At 36.3% G+C, this 8,110-nt stretch overlaps 1 long non-coding RNA gene across 1 annotated transcript in view; it reads left to right on the top strand.

Annotated features, from left to right (window-relative positions):
• The window catches only part of LOC110267662, an 11,734-nt gene continuing 4,980 nt past the window's right edge, over window positions 1,357-8,110 (top strand). The window contains exons 1-2 of the long non-coding RNA XR_002355521.1: window positions 1,357-1,368; window positions 7,577-7,579. This is a non-coding gene — a long non-coding RNA (uncharacterized LOC110267662). The remainder of the gene's footprint in view (window positions 1,369-7,576; window positions 7,580-8,110) is intronic.

The following is an 8,110-nucleotide window of genomic DNA, read 5'->3' as shown; positions in this document are numbered from 1 at the left end:
GCAGAGACCTAGGTTCCCTTCTTATTGTACTGAGGTTGAGTGTTTAAGGATTTTCCGCTCCTCAGTTGAATAGCCTGGCTTTCTTCTGTTATCTTCTTAGATAACTGCTGCCTTGTTTGACTCAGCCAGGCTTCTACATTCCTATTAGAAGCCTGAGTTTCTCGCAAAGCCTCTTGCAGTTCCAGTAGTTGCTGGGCAAGGGCGTGCTGTTGCTGAGTCAATAGGCCATCCTGTTCTAGAGGGTTAGGCTCAGTAGATACTGCCTTAACCTCTCCTTTTATAGAGGTGTCAGCAGATGAGTACAGATGCTGATTAGTGACAATTGTCTCAATAAGTTCTTAAGCTTCTCGAATGGTCTTTCTCATGTGTATGAAACCACCAGCAGAGTGGTCTAAAGATATTCTAGCCATGTCTGAAAGTCCATAATAGAAGATGTCTAACTGTACCCATTCTGAAAATATTTTAGTGGGACATTTTCCTAACATCCTTCTATACCTTTCCCAGGCATCATAAAGGGATTCACCATCTCCTTGTTTGAAGCCTTGGATGTCCAGCCTTAGCTGGGTCATCTTCCTTAGGGGAAAGTATTGATTTAAAAACTTGTCTACTAACTGTTTCCAAGTTTTCAAACTAGCCTTAGGCTGGTTATCCAACCACCTCTTTGCTTGATCCTTTACAGCAAAAGAAAAGAGCAATAATCTGTAGACATCTTGGTCTACTCCCCCACTGTGTACTGTGTCAGTAATTTTTAAGAAATCTACCAGGGAATCTGTAGGTTATTCCCAAGGAAGCCCAGAATACTGGCAGCTTTGCTGCACTAGAGTAATAAGTTGAGGGTTTAGCTCAAAGTTATTTGCTCTGATGGGAGGTATGCTAATACTTCTTCCATAGAAGTCAACAGTGGGATTTGTATAAGATCCTAGAGTTCTTCTAAAATTTTCATTCCCATTTGGGTTCATGATGAAGAAAGGTACAAGAAGAGAAAGAAGGCTAAGGATAGAAGGGGAAGAAGAGTAGTTTTCGAAAATTAGGAGAGAGAAGAGTGAGAAGATAAGTAATTAATTAAAAAGAGATTTGAATTTCAGATTTGAAATTTGAAAATTTGAATTTAAATTTTGAAATTTAAATTTTAAAATTTGAATTTTAAATTTTAAATTTTTTGAAATTTGAATTTGAAATTTTAAATTTTGAAATCTTAAAATTTTGAATTTTTGAAAAAGTCAATAAGATAAGATAGAGACTTGAAAATATTTATTTTTTAAAAGGTTTAATTTTTAAAATTTGAATTTAAAATTTGAAATTTAATATTTGAATTTAAATAACTAAGAAGATAAGATGAAAAATTAAAAATCAAATTCTAAATTTTTTGTTTAAAATTTTGAAAATTAAATTAAAAAATAAAAATAGAAAAGATATTTTTTTTATTTTTGAATTTAACGAGGAAAGAGAAAAACAACAAAATTATACCAAACTTAAAATTTTTAGATCTAGATGGACCTATTGTGAAAAATTGGAGGAAAAATACATAGAAACACCAAACTTAAAAAATTTTATGATAAAAAAACAAGGAAAAACAAGAACACTTTGAAGATTGATAAGAACACCAAGAACAAGATTCAAGATATTTGAAGAACACAAGAACACACAAAGAACACCAAACTTAAAACTTTTGAACATCTAACCTCAAATTTTCAAAAATTTAAAAGAAAAATACAAGAAAACATGAAACTTAAAGATTGAAAAAAGATTTAACCAAAGAAAATATTTTTGAAAAAAATTTTGAAAGAAAGATTCCAAAAAAAATCGAAAATTGCAATAAGAACAAAAACAAAAACTCAAACAAAAAAAAATTAATAAAAAGAGCTAAAGATTCTTGAAAATAAAAATTTTGAAAAAGGTTTTTGGAAAAGTTTTAAAATTTTTTGAATTGAAAAACAAGAAACAAGTATGAGTCAAACCAGGAACACAGATTAAGCAAAGAAAAGACAAATAAATTTGAAAAAGGTTTTAAATTTTTTTCGAAAAATAAAGAAGAGAAAAATAAAAATAAAAGACTCAACTAAAATAAAAAAGAATCACTTAAAAATGATCAAAAAATAAATTACCTGATATAGGGAGCAAGACAATCCATCATTTTGTCCAAACTCGAACAATCCTCGGCAACGGTGCCAAAAACTTGTTACACGAATCCCCATACTTTCATACAGCTGTACTAGCAAGTGCACTGGGTCGTCCAAGTAATACCTGAGTGAGTCAGTCTCGATCCCACGAGGATTGTGGTTTGAAGCAAGCTATGGTTATCCTATAGGTCTTAGTCAGATTCAGAATTCAGTTGGATTGATGTAAGGGCAATTAATATTGTATAAATTACTTTTTATATTAAATGGAATAATAATAAGAATATAGTTGAGGATTGGAGTTGCTTTGTCTTTCTGAATTAACTTTGGTAGTACTCTTTCCTTTGCTTGTGAATGATTTCTTCAATGGCAGGCTGTATGTGATTGACGCTGGTTTGAGAAGCCGCCAATACACCTCCGGATCTGAACCCTAGGGTTAGTGCGGATCCATTCTGATTGAGGGTGAAGCTCCTACAGTTTATTTTCCTTGATGATCCTACTCAAAATGCGACAGACAAGGTCGAATCTTTCAGATTGGAGGAATACTGCGCCTTTGGTTCTAGCCTCTACCATAGAGACCCTAATATCCCCATAAATCGGCTGAATTGATGTCTCGAGAAGTCTCCAACGAAGTCGTGGATTAGCCGTCTGAGAGATGTATAGTCAAGCTGGTGGTTCATCATTGTCCGATGAAAGACGCACTCTAAACCCATGTAGAATGTGATAACCTTATGCCAGTTCAACGCATTCATATTGATGAAGAACGAATATACATCTTAGAATTAATCAAACACGGATCGAAGAAGAACAGTAATACTTTTATTAATTCATAGGACTCAGCATAGCTCCTCCCCTTAACCTAGGAGCTTTAGAAACTTATACTGAAAGGAAAATACAATGTAAAACTTGAATATCGTGTGTAATGTTAGGCGTCCTAATAAAGAAAATTTATGCCAATTCGGAAGACTAGATAAAGTAATTCCGTTGTGAGTATAGTCCAAACCGGCAATGGATCCTGTCAATCAAAATTCAATCCAAGATACTGTCACAATTCAAACCAATTTAACCGAGAGTATTTAAACTCCCGGGTCGTTCTCCCTAGGAACTAGTGACAACAAGTGCATAAAATTTTGGTTGTGGAAAGCAAAGGATTTTCAATGATAAGAAAGCAATAAAGAAATAAAGAGATAAAAGAACAAGGCAAAATTGCAACTAATAAAGTAATGAAAGAACAAAAGAACTATGCATATAATATAAACAAGTAAAACTATAAAATGATTGAAAAATGGTTCAAAACATAAATGAATCCTTGACTTGGGATGAGTTATGGGACCCCTTCCTTGCTATAACCACAACTATGGTAATTATCATGAGTTAATCTCGCCTAGTTAACCCTAAACATCGAGGAGTAGGTCAAGCAAGCATAATTGACCTTAATCCATAAGTTCTAACCAACTTACCAAACTAGTTGGTAAAAGGCTAGCTTTAATGGAAACAAGAATCAACTAACTCCTCAAGAATTACCACTAAATGTTGGACATTATGGCTCTAGTAATCCATAAACTCATTCCCAAGCCAAGGGGTGAAAATCTACCCCATAATCAAAATTGGCATTTCATCAAACACATAGAGGGCATAAACATAAAACATGGCAAAATTGGGAAAATGCTAAAAGCTATGAACCATAAATGATCAAAATCAATAAAACCAACTCAAACAAACATATAAAAGCCATCAAACATCAAATTAAACAACTAGGAATTCAAAAATGCAAAACTATGTGAATATTGACAAGAGTGAGTAAAATATATGAAAGTGTAGAACAAGTAATGTAATTGAAAGAGAAATTAAAGAAATACTTACAATGCAATTGTTAGAATTCAAAATCAAACTTGAAGTATAAAATTCTACAAACACTAATTAAAACCCTAAGAGAGAATTTCCTAATCTACACTACTCCTACTCCTACTATATGTTTTTCCTCTTCAAAGATGGCTCCCTTCATATAGCACTTGGTTTCAGCCTTGAGTCTTCAAAAATTGGGACCAAAAAGGCCTCAGAAAACGCACAGCACGTGACTTTTTAATGGAGGCATGCGTTGGGACCTATGCGGCTGCACAGATGTGTGCGTCCGCACACTTCGCTGAATTTCTACCTGTGCATACGCACAGGAGGTTGTGCGCACGTACACCAGGCGATGCAATTGGACACGCGACGTGGCCCATGCGCACGCATGGCTCTAATTCGATGGCTGTGCGTACGCACGCATGTCTGTGCACATACACACTAGGCTGAGCTCTTCTCCTTTGTTTTCTTCATGTTTTCTCCCTTTTGGCATGCTTTCTTCCACTTCTACCAAATAATTCTAGCCTTTAGGACCTGAAATCACTCAACAAACATATCATGGTATCGAATGGAGTAAAAGTGGGATTAGATTGCTCAATTTAGGCACAAAAATGCATGTTTTCACATTCAGGTTCAATTTAGGGATCAAACACAAAAGTATGCTATTTAGGTGATTAAGTGTGAGTTCATATGCTAGAATCCATTCAAATCAAGCCAAAATATATCGGAAAATATGGACTCATCACGTCCCCCTTTAGAGAGATATAAAATAAGTCTTAAATACTAAACAGATGACTAGTAAGGGTAAAACAGTCTATCTAATGCTAAAATCAACTTCTGGGGCCTACTTGGTGAGTGTTTGGCCCCCTTATTGAGCACTGGCTATGGGGTCGTCTCTGGGCATTTGGACGCTGGACTCTGCTCTGTGGGCGCTGGACGCCTGGAAGGGGGCACGTAGCTGGCGTTGGACGCCAGTTTTGGGTCTTCTAATCTTAAGCAAAGTAGAGACTATTATATATTGCTGGAAAGCTCTGGAAGCCAGCTTTCCATAGCCATTGAGAACGAGCTATTTGGACTTTTGTAGCTCCAGAAAAGCTCCTTCAAGTCCAAGGAGGTCAGATGGACAGCATCTGCAGTGCTTTCTCTGTCTCTGAATCAGACTTTTGTTCCAGCTCCTCAATTTCAGCCTGAAATTACCTGAAATTGCACAAAAACACACAAACTCATAGTAGAATCCAAAAATGTGAATTTAACACTAAAACCTATAAAAACTTAATAAAAAATAAACAAAACATACTAAAAACTATATGAAAATGATGCCAAAAAGTATATAAAATATCCGCTCATCAGTGATCTTCTTCTATATATACTAACCTAATGACTAAGTATTACAAAAGTATGATAAAATAGTCTATTAGTGCGAAAATCTAACCTTATGCTCTCTTTTGTATTTTGATTATTTTGTTGTAGTACTTTCTCTCACCTTTTTATTTTAGACTTTATAGCCTTAGAGGCTTGATTTCAGAGATAAGTTGTATAAGCTATTTTCACTTATAAAACTCTTTGGTATTTCACTTTGGCTAGCCAGCCTAAACTCTGTAGGCTGTGACTAGTCCTCTTTTAGGTACATCATACTTTTATATATATATTGTTAATTTAATTATTACCTTGTGTATCTTGGAGCTATCTACAAGGTTTTATATGCATTATGTCTTGTTCTGTTCGTACCCACGCGTTTAGTTACCGTGTGTGAACACTTCGCATTTTGTAATTTCGATTTATGAGACTTTGAGCTTTTATTCCTTCATTGGGATTCTAGTTATATAAATTCTTGGATATATATTATATATTATAAGCTTTAGAACTGTCGTGGCACTTTTTTATCCTTTACTTTATGGCAAGAGGTAAGGCTTAGGGTAACGGGGTATTACATCTTTAATTTTCTTTCTTGCAATTTCTATTTCTTGTTCATCATTCCAAAACCCCAAAAATATTTCATAACCAATAACATGCACACTTCCCTACAATTCCTTTGAGAGACGACCCGAGGTTTAAATACTCTCGTTTTTTATTGGTTAGTATTGTGACAAACAAAATTAACTTTGATTGAGGGTTAATTGTTGGTTTGGACCTATACTTCGACGGAATTATTTTGTGAAAATTATTGGTGCACGAAATTGTGATTACACTTTTCACAACTCCACACAACTAACCAGCAAGTGCACTGGGTCGTCCAAGTAATACCTTACGTGAGTAAGGGTCGATCCCACGAAGATTGTCAGCTTGAAGCAAGCTGTGGTTATTTTGTAAATCTTAATCAGGAGATTAATGATAAGAGTGATTGTATTTATGAAAAATAAATAACATGAAATAAATAGTACTTGTGATTCAGTAATGAGAAACAGGCTGAGGTTTCGGAGATGCTCTGTCCTCTGAATCTCTACTTTCCTACTGCCTTCTTCTCCAAACACGCATGGCTTCCTTCAATGGCAAGCTTTATGATCCTCTCGGATGAAAAATACCAGGTACGGTCTCTGCACGGCTAATCAACTGTCAGATTTCTCATCTCGGATGAAAAATACCATATACAGCTACCGCACGGCTAATCATCTGTCGGTTCCCACTAACATCGGAATAAGACCCTTGTCCTTTTTTACACTGTCACTACGCCAACATTTGCAGGTTTGAAGCTCATCACAGTCATCCCTTCCCAGATCCTACTCGGAATACCACAGACAAGGTTTAGACTTTCTGGATCCTAGGAATGCTGCCAATTGATTCTAGCCTATACCACGAAGGTTCTAACCTCCGGACTCGGTCCGTGGATTAGAAACCCAAGAGATACACACTCAAGCTGTCACCCAATGACTACGTTGAGCTCAGATAGAATGAGAATGGTTGTCAGGCACGCATTCATAGGTTGAGGATAATGATGAGTGTCACGGATCATCATATTCTCTATATTGAAGTACGAGTGAGTATCTTAAAATGGAATCAAGCGTGATTGAATAGAAAACAGTAGTAATTACATTAATCCATTGAAACACAGCAGAGCTCCTCACCCCCCCTATGGGGTTTAGAGACTCATGCCATAGAAAATACAATAAGAAGTGTAAAAATGTCATAAGTTGCCAAATGAATCTCTAAAAGTAGTTTTTATACTAAACTAGCAACTTAGGTTTACAGAAAATAACTAACTAAGGGCAGATAGTGTAGAAATCCACTTCTGGGACCCACTTGGTGAGTGTTTGGGCTGAGCTTTCAAGATTTCCCGTGCATATGCCTATATCTGGCGTTAGACGCCACCCTGGGTGCCAAAATGGGCGTTTAACGCCAAGAATTATGCTAGTTCTGGCGTTTTACGCTAGGAAGTTTTAGGCTGGCTTTAGACGCCAGTTTGGACCATCAAATCTCAGACAAAGTATGGACTATTATATATTTCTGGAAAGCCCAGGATGTCTAATTTCCAACGCAATTAAAAGCGTGCTGATGAGCGGATAATTTATACGCTTTTTGACATTGTTTTTAGTATGTTTTTAGTATGTTCTAGTTACTTTTAGGGATGTTTTCATTAGTTTTTATGTTAAATTCACATTTCTGGACTTTACTATGAGTTTGTGTGTTTTTCTGTGATTTCAGGTACTTTCTGGCTGAAATTGAGGGACTTGAGCAGAAATCAGATTCAGAGGTTGAAAAAGGACTGCTGATGTTGTTGGATTCTGACCTCCCTGCACTCAAAGTGGATTTTCTGGAGCTACAGAACTCGAAATGGCGCGCTTCTAATTGCGTTGGAAAGTAGACATCCAGGGCTTTCCAGCAACATATAATAGTCCATACTTTGGCCAAGAATTGACGACGTAAACTGGCGTTCAACGCCAGCCTTCTGCCCAAATCTGGCGTCCGGCGCCAGAAAAGGATCCAAAACCAGAGTTGAACGCCCAAACTGGCATAGAAACTGGCGTTCAACTCCACAAATGGCCTCTGCACGTGTAACACTCAGGCTCAGCCTAAACACACACCAAGTGGGCCCCGGAAGTGGATTTATACATCAAAAACTTACTCATGTAAACCCTAGTAGCTAGTTTATTATAAATAGGACCTCTTACTATTGTATTAGGCATCCTGGATTGTATTTTGATCCTGTGATC

This window comes from Arachis ipaensis, chromosome B02, assembly GCF_000816755.2.
Source record: "Arachis ipaensis cultivar K30076 chromosome B02, Araip1.1, whole genome shotgun sequence".
Lineage (NCBI taxonomy): Eukaryota > Viridiplantae > Streptophyta > Magnoliopsida > Fabales > Fabaceae > Arachis > Arachis ipaensis.
Note: the sequence above shows the minus strand (reverse complement) of the source record. Positions and strands in the feature narration are given on the sequence as shown.